The sequence below is a fragment of the Suncus etruscus genome, chromosome 2 (assembly GCF_024139225.1).
Source record: "Suncus etruscus isolate mSunEtr1 chromosome 2, mSunEtr1.pri.cur, whole genome shotgun sequence".
In the NCBI taxonomy this organism is placed as follows: domain Eukaryota; kingdom Metazoa; phylum Chordata; class Mammalia; order Eulipotyphla; family Soricidae; genus Suncus; species Suncus etruscus.
In genome coordinates this window covers 76,009,631-76,025,897 of record NC_064849.1, presented here as the reverse complement: position 1 = coordinate 76,025,897, position 16,267 = coordinate 76,009,631, and positions in this window count along the sequence as shown.

Here is a 16,267-nt window from a genome sequence, read left to right as displayed (position 1 = left end):
AAAAACTACTTTTTAAATTGTTTATGCATTTAAATAATTTTTCTTAGCATTTAAATAGTTTTGATAGTACTGTGAAAAGTGTGGTATAAAGCCCAATGGATGGTGAACAATTTTACCTGAAAAAATAATAGAGAAATCTAGCACGTGATGTTATATTTAAACAATATTATCTGTGGTAGACAGAATAATACTTTACTCCACCTCAAAAGAATCTCTGTTGTTATCACTGGAACATGTGAATAATATCCTCAATATTAAATACTCCTTACTAATATTAGGTGCACTATAATTAATGAGCAACATATGAGGAGATTATGGTGGTATATCTGAGTAAGACCAAATAAAATACTAGTATAGGAAGTGATAAGAGAACTTGGTTTAAAAGAATGTGATGATTTGAATATTAAAGGCTGACTGTGTATATGAAATAATAATCAAAAGAAGACATGATGTTCTAGGAAAAGTAAAGACATAAATTTTCCTTGTGAACATCTAGATTTGATGATGGATTAATTTTACACTTCTAAGATTAATTTCAGACTTCAGATGTACAGAACTGGAACAATAAATTTGTGCTATTTTAAGCTACTACATACATGATAATTTGTTACAGCAGTAATGAGAAAGTAATACATAATGTCATTCACTATACCATTATTAATAGAAAATTAATATGGGTTAAGATTTTAAATGACCTATTCAAGTTTAAATGGTTATCAAGACTAAAACTAAAAAATGTCTATATGTTTTTTCTTTATCCAATGCAATCTTTGTAATTCACTACTGTATATTATCTTAGATCACAAGTTAAGAAAAAAAAAACTTCAACTGATAGAATCCAAAAATGAAAGCTGAAAAGTATTACACTTTTTTTTTTAATTTTAATTGACAGTTTTTAACACATCTTCATTTTAGGATGGATTCAACCTCACAGCATATGGTAATTGGTTTGTCTTGAAGTGATATTTTTAAAATATGCACTTTTCTAAAAAATGTAACTTCTTGAGCTGTCAGTCGTTTTAAATAAATTCACACTTTTTCACGCATATTTGTTCCCACCTCCTGTATTTGATTATGGTGTCTTGCCCCTTGTCTAATCTACATATTGTGTGGGCTTATCTAAGGAGAAGGATAAGTTGTTTTTCAATTGATGGGCTTTTCTTGTATCCCATTCTACATCTCACTGTGGTAGCTCTTAGAAGTGATACCTAGTTTTTCTGCTAAAATATTAGAATATTTATTATTTCTATTATAATATATATTAAGCAAGACATAGTTACTGTAACTAACATCTTGCAAATTTATTACAAAAATATTTTTATCTTAGTTTTTGAAAAATAACAATAACAACAACACAGTATTATTTAAACATGCTATTGAGAGTTGCTGATATATTTTTGGTGAATAAATAAATGTTGCAATATGTGAATGTTTATAGTAAAATGAAAACTACTAAATGATATCAGAATGAAAAATTTGGAAAAAAATTTTATAGAATATTTTAAATATAAAACAGGAGTAATTAAGTTGATCATTTGTGGCTAAGGTGAATCTTGACAACTAAATTTATGCCTGGTTTATTTAATTGTGATTTTAATTTGTAATATTTTTAGCATTAATAATTACAACACATTAAATGTAGATCAACAGGCTATTTTTAATACTATTGTGATGTCTTTATATAAAATATATATTTATTTTAATCAAAAGTTTTATGCAATTTGTATAAAAGATAAAGTATTATCAGAGAACAAAACTTGAAATGATTTAAATGCAGTCAATTGGAGATATTTGTAATTTCATGAGATAAGTTTAATTTAAATTTTATTCTTGCATATGACACATTATAGTTGATAAAAAAAGAGTCCAGTGGACTATTTTATGTCTATATTTAAAAAGCAATTACTTCAGTGTCCTATAATAGATATTGCAAATAATAAGTTACCTTCAAATACTAATTTTTATCTAGAGATAGCAAATACATAATACAATCCTATAGAAAGGCATTTCCAAGTTTTTTTTAATTTAATAATAGGTCAGTAATATTAACAAAAACAAAAGGATAATTTATTCTTTCATTTCATCCACAGTCCCTTGAGGCTGAGATTATTGTACTTTCCCACTGTAAAAAGATAATGTAGTATATTTAATAACTATGTTTTCACACAATATCTACAGAAACTATATATTAAGAACGACCTTTAAAACAATTGGAAATAAGAGGCCAATTGATAACAAGGGTTTCAATATATACCTTTCATTTGGTCAATTTGAGTTGTGTTTCTGACACTCCATTTTGCCTCCAAAATCTTTGGATATATTTCCAAATGCCCTAGAACAACCTAGTTAAGCTTGTGCATTCTCTGGCATTACTAAGCCTGTGTGTAGCACAGGACCCTAGTACTAAAGCATCAAGTCCATACAGCCAAATAAAAAAGAAATAATATTAGGGGACTTACCACCTACAAAAGGTATTTTTTATAATAGACAACCCAGAAAATATGTAAGCAGGCTCTATTTATTATAAGTTAATGGCTTGAAATAGTTTCTTAGTTAATTTATTATCAATTCCTGGATCAATGTTTTATTATTAAAATCCTGCAAAAAAGTAGATCATTCAGGTGATACAAAATAGAAATATATATACCTATATATGCAAATCAGTGTAAGGTTCTTAGTAAGCTTTCTCATACTTTTAAAACAAAATATCTGAAACAAACTAAAAACTAATCTATAATGATAAAATCAAGAAAAACTAAATGGTGAGAAAATATTCAAACAAGGTGGTATGGGATGCATACAATATCAACTATTAAATAAAAACGAAAGCAATTAAAACTAAACATAAATGGAAATGTATTTTATGCACATACATAAGAAAATAGTGTTAAAATAGTTATATGGTGTTAAGGTATGTAACTCTGAAGTCCATATGTACTGCTTGTCAAAGGAAGATCAACCAAGTAAGCGATATGGGTGATAGATTGAGGTAAATATTTATTGTACACAAATCATAAGTTTAAGATGTTGGATACAAATCCTTATAGTAGTCATTGTGTTTGTTCTGTGTGACATGAAGTTTTTAAACAGGGAAAGAAAATTAATAAATTTCTAGATATGGTGACTTGTGAACCAGTAAGCAAAAAAAATCACTCTTAGTGAATGGAAAAGGTTGGATTCTTCTCATGCAGATAACTTATCTAAGTCTAGGTGCTGATCCAGGTACATCATGTGATCACCCCATTCTCGAGTAGGAATGATCTCTAGTGCAGAACCAGGAATAAACCCTTAGCAAAGCCTGGAGAGGACCATTTTTTCAAAAGTCATTCTTTGACTGTTCACCTAGGTTATTCATCATATCAGTAAACATTAGTAAAGTAAGAGTTAGGTTTTAGGTAAAGAGTAAACTGATGGCTTTCAGGTTTTTAGAATCCATTGAGTCACTGTATAAAACACAAGATCATCTAAATAAATATTCTCTTTCTACTTTCTTGGTTCTATTTCAGAGGCAATATATTCTGTCTACACAAATTCAAATGACAATGGCATTTTATGGAGAAATAGAAAAACTATCCTATAAATTCTATGGAATCACAAATGACACTATGTGATCAAAGCAAATTTAAGGAAGAACAATATGCTAAAAGAGGAGGTGAGTTATGTGCCTGGTATGAGATAATTTAAGCTAAACCTAGTTTGCTGGTCCCTTAGGTACCATCAAAGTTAACTCCTGATCACAAAGTCAAGAATAGCTCCCAAGGACAGAGCAATAGCATAGCAGGTATAGGGTTTTCCTTGCATGCTGCTGACCCTGGTTTGATTTTTGGCATCCCAGATGGGTCTCCAATGCCTCTTAGGAGTAATTTCTGAGTGAAGAATCAGGAGTAACCCCTGAGTTGAACTTGGTTTGGCTGGCTAAATTAACGAAAAATAAAACAAAACAAAATTAAGAATAGCTTATAAGAAACATTTGGTGTGGCCAAAAAAAAAACCTTCCCCAAATAAAGCAATTATTTATAGAGACATTCTACATCAGTATTTCAGAATTTCTTACCATAATCATTACCAGAATTAAAAACTAGCACAGGAGTGGAGTTACAGATAGTAGGGTGCTTGCCTTTCATAAGTCAGATATGTGTTCTATCCTCAGCATACCATTTAGTCTCCCATGACTCACCAAAGTGATTCCAGAGCTTAGAAACAGGAGTAACTACCAAGGATCACAGTGTGGATACAAAACGCAAAACAACAATAACAATAACAAAACAAACACAGTGGATTGAGCTTATTTAAAGCAGAGAGAGGAAAGATGATGAACAGGGGTTTTGGATCATTGTTACAGAAAAGTGGACAATGTGATGGTGAGTGAACATGGTTTTGAACCATGCATATAGAAAACTATCATTAATAGTATTTTCAGTCACTATATTATAATATTAAAGTTTTTTTTGGGGGGGGCACACAAGTGTTGATCATATCTATGTACTCAGAAATCACTCATGGCTTGGGGGACCATATGGGACTCCAGGTTTTGAACCGTGGTCCATCCTGGGTCAGCTGTGTGCAAGGCACATTACCCTACCACTGTGCCATTGCTCTGGCCCCATAACAGTAATTTTTTTTTTAAAGAAACAGACCTCTGAGGTATAACATATAGGTCAGGTACTCAGTGCACACATTTATGGCTAAGTAATACTTTTTGTTTTGTTTTGGGTCCACCACTCTGAGGTGCTCGGGGTTACTCCTTGGTTGAAATCAGAAATCACTCCTGGCAGGCTTAGGGGATCATATGGGTGTCGGATATTGAATCCAAGTCAGCAGTATGCAAGGCAAAAGCCCTACCTACTGTGCCCAGCCTAGTTACTTTTAAACTAAATTGGGCAAAGTGAATGTCCATTATACTAATGAAACTAATTTTACCATTACAACAAAATTTCCAACTCAAGATTAATTTGAGTCAATAATAGACCCACTGGGGCCGGGCGGGTGGTGGCGCTGGAGGTAAGGTGCCTGCCTTGCCTGCGCTAGCCTAGGGACGGACCGCGGTTCGATCCCCCGGCATCCCATATGGTCCCCCAAGAAGCCAGGAGCAACTTCTGAGCGCATAGCCAGGAGTAACCCCTGAGCGTCACAGGGTGTGGCCCCCAAAAACAAAAAAAAAAAATAATAGACCCACAAGTGATAATAATCCTAGAAGAATAGAAATAAAGTGTAATCTACGTGCTGTTGGTTACGGAGCCACACAGAATGATCTGACTTAATATATGTGATATAAAGAAAATATAATGGAGGGATAATAAACTACCAAAAGAAAATGTAAATAAAGTAAATGAAAACTGGGTATAAAGTTAAAAGCCATACCAATTGAAATAAGCTGAACGATAGAACCTGGAAAGGGAAAATATCTGTTTTGTGAAGGAAAATTTTCAACTAGGAGGAAGAGGTAGTGCTGAAGGTTGTAACGTATTTGGTATCAAATACTGTTAGAAAAGTATTGCAAACCACATGAAAAACCATAATAAACACAAACGAAGTGTCTCTCATAAAGCAGACTGGTAGGTAGGAAGAAAATGGGGGTAGCAGGTCACTGGTAATGGAACCACTGTTTGAAAACACTGTATGCTTGAAAACTCCACCATAAATAATATTTTAATTTATACGTCGTCTAAATAAAAAACATAAGATTATAAGTCTTCAATATTGCAGTTCGTTAATTAGATCCCCAATAAATTAAAAAAAATAAAGGGTCCCAGAGCGATGCACAGTGATAAGGTGTTTGCCTTGCACGAGGCCAAACAAAGGAACCCAGTTCAAATCCCGGACACTCCCTTACAGTTCCCCTAAGCCTTCCAGGACGCGACTTCTGAGTTCAGAGCCAGGAGTAACCCCTGGAGTGCTGCAGAGTTGACCCACCTCCCCCCAAAAATTATCAGAATAAGGTATTTATATTTTAGCTTGTCAATGTTTTTTGGGTAGGGGACATTTATAACTTCAAAAGTTCAGGTCTACTACTACTCAGGTAAGAGACCAATGTGATTTAGAGAGCCATCAAGGAAAAAGATAGTGGGATAATGTCCTCCAAGAAAACCCTCCAGTCTGAGTGGTCACTAGATGTGGACATTTATTAAAAAAATACTAATAAGAATAAGGAGACAGAAAGTAGAAATTACATTTTTTGGAAGAATGAGTTATAGGCTCCTGGAAAAACATGGTGGTCTATAAATTATTCAGAGGATGTTGAAGAACAGGACCCATTTTTATGTGTCTGCAAATGAAGATTTCTGATTAAGCTGTCTATCTTATCCTTTCAAGAAAGAGAAGAAAGCACTCAACTTCTTAACTGATCACTATCTACATAGTTTCCTCCAATTATAGAACCAGCTTCAAGATTGTAATATACAAGTAACCAACAAAAATGCCAACAGGTAGATGTCATTGCAACTCACTGTTTAGAAAACAGCTGCAGCAATTCATTAAAAACATAAATGAAAATGTACATGATTCACAACTGATGATTTTACAATCATAACATGTTTAATCTGCATTACACTTAATTTGAAAGTGACTGATATTTATCTATCACAGAATTGTTATTAGCAATAGCCAGGACATGGAATTTAAATAGAAGTCATAAGTAAATAATCTGTGTAGATATGATGTGGGACTATCTACTTTTATGTATGCTACTCAGCTATTAATACATGTAAAATTGTATATGTTTGTAAACCACTGGTTGAAAGTTGACATGATAAGTTAAAGTTAAAGATGATCCAGTAACAAATTCCTAAGGTTAAAAAGAAATAATCACATCATACCCACTTTTGTTTGCAATAGAAATCACACAAGCTGATGAAACAGCAAAATAAATATTAAATTATTTCTTTTTTATTTTTTTGGTTTTTGGGCACACCCGGTGACCGCCTCAGGGGTTACTCCTGGCTATGCCGCTCAGAGTCGCTCCTGGCTTGGGGGGACCTATATGGGACACCGGGGGGATCGAACCGCGGTCCGTCCCTAGGCTAGCCCCGCAGGTAAGGCAGGCACCTTACCTTTAGCGCCACGCCCGGCCCCCTTTTTTTTTTTTTAAATCTATTCTTATACTTTAAAAAATTATGATAGTTACTAGAGAAAAAGGAAAGAAGGTGAAAAATTAATAGTAATACTCAATTTTATAGCAAGAATCGTACTAGAATTTGGAGGCGAGAGTGTAGAGAGTCATGAAGATGTGTAAACTACTATTCCTAAATCTCATATTACTGTATACTCAGTGATAATTCATTTTTAAACATCTGAGTTAAAGAAAGTATAAGACACCAAAATGACACAGTTCAGCCCAATTACTACTGCTGTAACTGATTAAACTCTCATTAGGAAAGTAGTTTCACTGAGTATTAAGTAACAACATTCTTTATAGATATAGATTTCACATTTAGTAGCAAAATTGAAAAATGTTATAGATAAAATAATCATACTAAGTAAAGAATAACTAATCCGAGTAACAGCAAATAAATCTCAGGTTTTTTAGAAGGGTAAGTACTCCCAACTAATTATAGAGACTAGTTTGCAGTGTACTGATGGTGACTATGTATATAAAGTAGGTGTCTTTGGATTTAAAAGAAAGTAATGATGGAAATATTTCACTTAAATGTGATATGTAAGGGATAGAAATAACATGAAATGTGTTGAAAATTTAAAGATGAAGTTGTTGAAGAAAAATAATGGGCAAATGAAATTTGCTACCAAATTGATTCTAACTCCTTCCTTTGAATAAACTATGACCTTTTAGTGTAATTGCTACTACCACTTATTTATCCATTAATTTTGTTACAGCTTAATCTTGCAGGTGATACTGCATTTATAAAAAATAGTTTGCTATAGTTAAACAACTGAAGCAAATGTAGTACTACAATAGAGGCTCCTTAAAAAAAAAGAAAAAGACTTGCCATGCCAAACCCCAAATCTTATTCTTCTTTATAATCACCTGTTTTCAACCAATCTTGCTGCCTAAAATTAATAAGAAAAAATTCAGCAGTGATAGTACACTTCTTAATCCATGAAATCAGAGTCATATAGCAGTAGAGATTTTTTCAGACCAATTGCCCAAAGTACAGATCTGGGTGGTAGAGAAATTCTCTGCCATAATTTCTTCCCAGTAAACTTATAGATAGGCAAATGCAGAGGGTCAACCTGTTTATTAAAAATATGTTGTTTAACTGTTAAAAATTGATTACTGACACCCAGATAAGGGAGTGAGTAAGTCCTAAACACTGCCAGGTATGGCCCTGAAAACTATATGTGTGTAATTTTATATAACATAAATATGACTTATTGCCAAGCTATGCATAGACATCTCCATTTAAGGAGAACTCAGGAGGCCCACCAGATATATCCCAGAATTTCCCTGGTGTGGAGAACTGAAACAACCCCCACAGGGTTCCTCAAAAGGTCCACTGTGAATGCTTCCTTCCCTGTGTGGATAGTTGAGGAATTTCTGAAGTGATAAAATTCATGCTATGGTATTGACATTACATTTTCTGTCATAATTGGCTATCTCTCCCTTGTAAAATCTCAGGCCAAAATATGGCCTCAATCAAAATCTTGGGCTCAGAAATTCCAGCACCAAAGATTTCTAAGAGAACCCCTTTTCTGGATAACATTTAGCATCAAATCAAAAACAATATTTTTTTTTCAGATATGTCCGCAGCCTAAATTTCCGGTAATCAAGGGCATAGCCAGATTGCAGATCCTGGGTTATTAACTCATCCCTGAAAATGGGAACTACACCTTAGTGGATTTAGCTCTTTCTTTCACTTGACCTCTAAAATAATAGAGCCTATCCCAAGTAAAGACTGTGTTTCTAGAATTTTCTCTACTTCCTAATAATCCCTTATTTTTCATCTGAAGTTAGTTTGCTAAGAGCTTCCTTGAGTTGTGACATTTTCCTTTGTAACTCAGAATTCTTATGGCTCACATCCATAGCTTAATGTAATATTTACTGTTAAACTCTGCTTTGTAATTGTAAACATTCTTCTCAATACCTATTGCTGGTTTTACCCATTATATAAACTCCCTGCTTAAAAATTAAACTTGTCGCATGCCTGCCAGAAGATGCGTTGACCCCACATACTTGTGTATGTTTTCATTATTTTATATTTCATATTCCATTAGCCTGTTCATGTCTTCCACTCACTGATGTGGACTCATTAAAGCCCACTGGAGCTGTGGTATAGAAGCTGCCCACAGCAACTTATGATTTATTTTATATAGTAATCAAAAACAAAAATAGAGTGTAAAAAATATAAATTTTAAGACAATATAAGCAAAAATGCATATTGATAACACATAACAATTCCATGTTTTTGGCATGTTTCAAGAAAGTCATCCTGTAAACAATATTACTAAGACTGAATATAATGTCCTGAAAAATTAAATTAAGTTCTTTTGATAATTTTAATGATATTCTAATACTACTTTTTTAGCACACTAGAAGTATGATCAGTCACTAAGACATATGTACTTCATCAGTCATTTATGAAAAAGCTGTTTAGACATGTAGTGCTACTAATAGAAACATTTGAAATTTGTTATACTTTATTTCAATTAAATAAATACACTGCATTTGGCTTGATGTTGTATTTTGCATGGCCTCCAAGGTGTGCAATTTATTCATATAGTTTCTATACTCAATGCAAGATCAATTTCAAATACCATGTTCCAATCCTTAATTGAGATAGGGCAAAAATCATCATTGTGGTGAGGGTGATATTCCAAAAAATCTACTGTAGTAAAATGTATTAATTTCCTCAGGTGCCCCCCCAGTGTAGTCAAAGTAATATCACATGTTAATCTATGGAAAATAGAAAAGATCACTAAATTCCAGGGTCTCATTAATAGGTTATTTGATTACTATATTGGAATTGAAGAAAAATGTTGTTCATTGCATGTAGGTAAAATAAATATTTTCAGTATAATTTTTGGTCTCTTTCTCTAACCAACAGAAAGTGATTGAATTACTTGAATTATAAGTAATATTCTTGAGGCCAGAGGAGTAGCACAGCAGGAGGGCATTTGCCTTGCACGTGGCTGGCCCAGAAGAGACTTGGGTTTAATACCTAGCATCCCATATGGTACTTCAAGCCAGGAGAGATTTCTGAGTGAGTGATTTCTGAGGAGTGATTTCTGAGTGAGGAGTAACCCCTGAGCATCCCCGGGTGTGGCCCAAAAACAAAAACAAAAATATAATATTCTTTATATATTCAAATATTTATATAACATTTATTTTCTCATTTTTAAATGTTATTGAATAGAAGATTAATTTAATAAAACACAACAGTTATTTAAAATTATCAAACACTATCAATAGGATATTTAATTCTTTTTTGGAACATTTTTTATATGACAACTATAAGTATTTGTATCTTCCCATTACTAAACACCATTTTATAGTATTAAAGATTATATTTGAACTGGTGGAATTTGAGTACAATTTATTGTGAAAGGATATCAATCTATGAATGAAAATTATCTGTTGATTAGCACTCCAAAGTATTTTAAGAAAGATAATTTTAGTCACTTTTCAACTCATTGACTATGAACAAGCAAAAGGTGTTTCTATCATAGCTGTCTAAATATTTTATTTAGAAATACAAATTCACTTATGACTCATATCTGTCATGTGATCACATTTATATACAGGTCCAAATAATTTTTATGTAATAGGAGTGGGCATATGCACTAAGTTGGCTAGTTGGATGCATTCTGCAGAGAACTAAAAAAATGCATAGTGAAGTAAAATATTTGATGTGTTTTTCTCCTAAACGAGCAAAATAACACTGTTGAATTCACTTTGAAATCTTGCTTTGTGCTGACAGTTGAACTATAACTATATTTCATAAACCATAGTGCTCCCAAGTTACTGAAAATAAATTGATTTTCTGGAAATATGCGACACACAGGTTCTCAATATGGGTCTTGAGCAGTCTGTCCCTAAAGTAGTTATTTCCATTTACACCCCTGACCTGCCAGTATCTTCCTTGCTACTGTAGTTTTTCATGTACTTCAAAAGCTACAGCTCTGTTTCCATCCTTCTTAATCTAATATAAACTGCACATGCTTCTATCAGTAAAGACCTTCATTTTTATCCTTCTTCGATTTCATGACACCAATGGTTCTATATTTCACAGCAAAGGGAGCAGAATGAAATTACATATCGCTCAGATTTCAGTAATATCTGGTTTATGTGATTCAAGGCTTCCATACAAAGGAGAGGTCATTCTTAATATTTTAGAAAATGGCTCTTTCTGGAGATTCTCTATGATAAACTGAAGGGGTGTTTGTAGGTGGTAGATGTGTGTTTATTCCAACAAAAATAGAAACAAATAGAAACAATCAGGGTTTAGGGTGGCAAATTTCCAAAATAAGAATAGCTAATAAAGAAATTAAGTATGAAAATTATGGAAGTTATAATGAAGAAGCAAAGTTGTAGGATTATTCTAAATATACCACATTTGTAATTAATGAAGTTAAATGTAAACCTTAAAAGCAGAAAAAGTTTTAAAAAGAAAAAAGTAACCCTTTGATTTTCAAAGAAAAAACACAAACCTAAAAATTAAAAATATAATTCATTTTACAAGTGTTTAGTAAGCTTAATTTTTTATTTCACAAACAAGCATATTGTGATTTTTTTAAAGTGATGATGTTGTTCTGAGTTTTTAATTGCAACAAAACAGGTCAGGAGTGATGACACAATGGAAAGGCACTTGCCTTGCACACAGATGACCTGAGTTCAACCCCAGATTCCCATATGTCCTTGAAGCCTGCCAAGAGTTATTTCTGAACGCAGAGCCAATAGTACCCTCTGAGTGTCTTTATGCATGGCTCCCCCCCCAAAAAAAAAAGAATCAAAAAAATATCAACATAATAAAACATAAATAAATAGATTTGTTCCAAACGTGAAAAAGATCAGAGGTGAATTAATATTAAATGCAACTGAAAATATAGTAGTGAAATTAATTTTCATAAAAAGATAAAATGACATTTCTGACACTTTAAAATATGTAGTAATGTAAGGGCAATAAACATAATAATGGAGGTAATAAGTTGTTCACAGGTCTTTAAAATTAAAGTTGTGTCTAAGGTGGAGAGGTGACGCAGGGCATGGGGGGTCTGCCTTGCACACGCCAGCTAGGACTGACCGCCGTTTTATCCTCCAGTATCCCATATGGTCCCCCAAGCCAGGGGTGATTTCTGAGTGCATAGCCAGGAGTAACCCCTGAGCGTCACTGGGTGTGGCCAAAAATATTTATGTCTAAATAATATATTTTCTCGTATTTTAGATATAATAAAAATGGCTTATATGCTCCAGTCTATGAATCTGAGACATGATGACATATTAACTATCTTAGTATATTTTTAAAAAATGGAAAGGCACTAAGGAAAACACTAGTATCCTAAAATTGTAGGATATCATTAGGGCAAATTTCCAGGCCTGTTTTAAACAGAAATCTAAAGAAGGATTTTGACAGAAGAGGATTTGCAAATGTTATAATCCATGGGGCCAACCAAGGGTATATTCCAAGGATGTAACTGGGTAATTGACTTTCAGAATGGGTTGTCTGAATAGATGTAAACCCTATTTAAAATGATGAAGAATGAAATAGTTCAAGGAACCAATTGCAGGATAAGGACAAATGCGAAGTCTGATGCCAGAAATCAGGAATTAAACCTCCTGAAAATCATGGATGTGTGATCCTGTATAGGAGTAAGTCCAGGTGCTTAAGCCAAAACAATATCAACAAGTAACACTGTGTAAAAGAAGATCCAAGAGACAATAAATAATAAATATAAATATTTTGATGGTAGCATTGAGGAGTACCCAGGTCATATCCCACATATATATTTATAATTTTTATACTTCTGTATTGATGTATTGATGCCATTTAATTCCCCATGTTTGAATTAATTACAAATAAAAATTTGTTATTATTTGATCCTATGTATCACTAAAGTTATAGTAAGTTCTGGTAAAGATGATGTGGATTTGAACTTATATTAATAATAATAAGTTCAGAAAATAAGTGGAGCTTATATTATTAATTGATATATAAGCAAAGGAATGATAATAAAGAAAATTATAGTATAAATACATAATAAAACTTTTGAAAGTTGCATGTCAGAATTCTTTTAAATGACAAGCAAAGCTCTTATATAAAGAGCATATTTTGGTTTGTTTATAAAAGCATAATATATAAAAATATATCAACTAAAATATATTATGTGACCTTTTCATGGACCAAAAATATGTGATCCAAAACTTTTGGACAATATTTTTCTCTTTGCTTTAAGAAAATGATCATATTTTCCTTTTGTATAGTAATTCACTCAGAAAATTGAATCATTTTCCATGTCTTTATCAAGTTTTCTGTAAAGTTCTTTGGTAGTACCATATGCCAAAATATTGTAATCACTCTCAAAAATAAAGTTTGTTTCTAGGATATAATGCTAGACTATTTTTTTGGTATTCTTTTCTTTTATTTAAAGACCATGGTTGCAAAGTTGTTTGTGATTTAATTTCAGTCTTTCAATGTATACCACACTCCACACATGAAAATTTCCAACCACTAATGTCTCCAGTTTTCCTCGCCTGGCCCCTCTGCCTACATCTAGAATTTTACTCACTGCTTCCCTTTTTCTCTGTCTCTTCCCTGTGTGTCCTATTTAAGTCAACTGTTTGTACTATTTTTAATGATATCTATCATTTTATCCCCTTTTAGCGCCCATTTTTGTCCAGAGTAATCAGTTACAAACTATCATTGTCATACTGATCCCTTCTCTATCCTAACTGTACTACACTATTTTTGGAAAGTTTCCTTCCATAAACTAATACTATTAGCCCTGTTCTCTATTGTCTCTGGATATTGTTATGTTTCACTTTTCATATAAACCACAAATTAGTGAGATTAGTCTGAGTCTAGCCCTCTAATTTTGATTCATTTCACTCAGCATAATGCTCTCCATATCCATTCATCAAATTTTATGACTTTTTTCCCTAACAGCTGCATAGTATTCTAGTGTGTAGAATTACCACAGTTTCTTCAGTCACTTATCGTTCTTGGACAATGGCTTTATTCCAGATTCTGACTATGCAGCAATGAATATAGAAGTGTCAATTTTTTTATTTTATTATGTAGAACATATTGTTCTAGAACAGTAATTATACTACGTTCTAAAACTATTAATTTGAAGAACATATAGGCTCCCCTATACTCATTGCAGTATTATTTACTATAGCCAAGATTTAAAAGCCAATTTGTGCCCAATGACAGAAAAGAGGATAAAGAAAAGAAGAAATACATATTTATAATTTATTTATTTATATATACATACACACAATGAAGTATTTGTAAGTTATAAAAATGATAAAATCTTGCAACACAATGAACTGTGATGGTAAAATCTTAGAATTTTGAGGTGGATGCATTGTAGTATCATGTGTTTTTAAGTGGCAATAAAAATGTTTACCTATAATATATAGACAGTCTAGGAAACCAATGTTAACAAGAAAGTAAATAATGAAGTAATGCTATGATAGATATCAAACAAGGGTATTTTTATTTAAATATTTTAAATTATATCAATAAAATATATACCAAGTTTTACTGAATTTTTAAAAGAAATCTTGATTTTCACTATGATTTACAAATTTGGGGGGCTGGAGAGGTGGCCCTAGAGGTAAGGTGTCTGCCTTACAAGCGCTAGCCAAGGAATGGACTGTGGTCCGATCCCCCGGCATCCCATATGGTCCCCCCAAGCCAGGGGTAATTTCTGAGCGCTTAGCCAGGAGTAACCCCTGGGCATCAAATGGTTGTGGCCCCCCCAAAAAAAATTTTTGAATGAAAATAAAGTTTCAAAAATAACTATACATTTAAACTATATAAAATAAAATAAAATATAATTGTATTTGGACACTTTTCTCAATGTAAATAATATTTCAAATTATTAAAATATAAATATTTATAATTTTAGTTAAGTTAGATGTCAAGGTATTCACTTATCTTTTATATTCTTATTTCAATATGACTTTCAAACAAAGATAAACTTTATTTGTATTCATACATCTAAATGTAATAAATATAAAATATAATTATATATGTGTGTATATATTCTTTATTAATACTTTGTATATGTATATAAATGATCATTATTTGAGATTAAAATACTTAGTATATTTATATCGATATCTGTAGATTGCATTATTTACCACAGTGGCTATTTATAATTTATATTTATTTACATTTGGTGAAAATTATTAATTAACATGCATTTAATTAAATACATTTAACTATATTTACTGCTCTTTACAAAATATATATTTTTTTGTTTAGGATGAAGAATTGTGTAATTTGCAAAATTAAATATACATTAATGCCACTTAAGCAACCAAAAAAGTAGTCATTCATATTTTCCTTGAATTATTCTGTATATTTACCACATAAATTTTAAAGCTATCAGCTCTTATTTAAAATAACATATGATGCTATTTTCATTTTCTGTCATTGAGGTTATTGATAAATATTAAATATTAATAACATGGTGAAGATAAATTTAAATTTTGACACAGGAGTTTATTTAACAGAGTCACATAATTCTATGATGTCTTATATCATCCATTGTTGATTTTTATGACATATTTCAAATAAAACATCCACTTGATTCCCTAATCTAATTCTACTATGACTTGAAAGGTATTAGAAATAAATCTAAAAGCCATAAATCAGTACAATATTTTCTATAAGCCAAACCATTTTGTAGAGTTAGTTGAATAGGAGTTGTGAGAGAGGACATCCTTGTCTTGTACCAGATTTTGGAGGAAAGGCTTTTAGTTTATCTCCATTGAGAATAATAATTTTCATTGCTTGTGGTATATGGCCTTGACTATATTAAGTAGAATTCCTTTTATTCAGAGCTTCATGAGGGTTTTTTTTTTATCTAGAATGGGTGTTGGACCTTATCGAATGCATCTATTGATATGATCATATGGTTTTTATTTTTGTTGATATGGTATATTATGTTGATTGACTTATGGATGTTAAACCATCCTTGCATCCTTAGATAACACTTACTTGGTCATGGTGTATGACCTTCTTGATGAGGCATTGGATCCTATTTGCCAGAATTTTGTTGAGTGGGGGCAAGAGCGGTGGTGCAGGACATAAGCCATCTGCCTTGTGTGCAGCAGCCTAGGAAGAACCATGGTTCAATCCCCCGG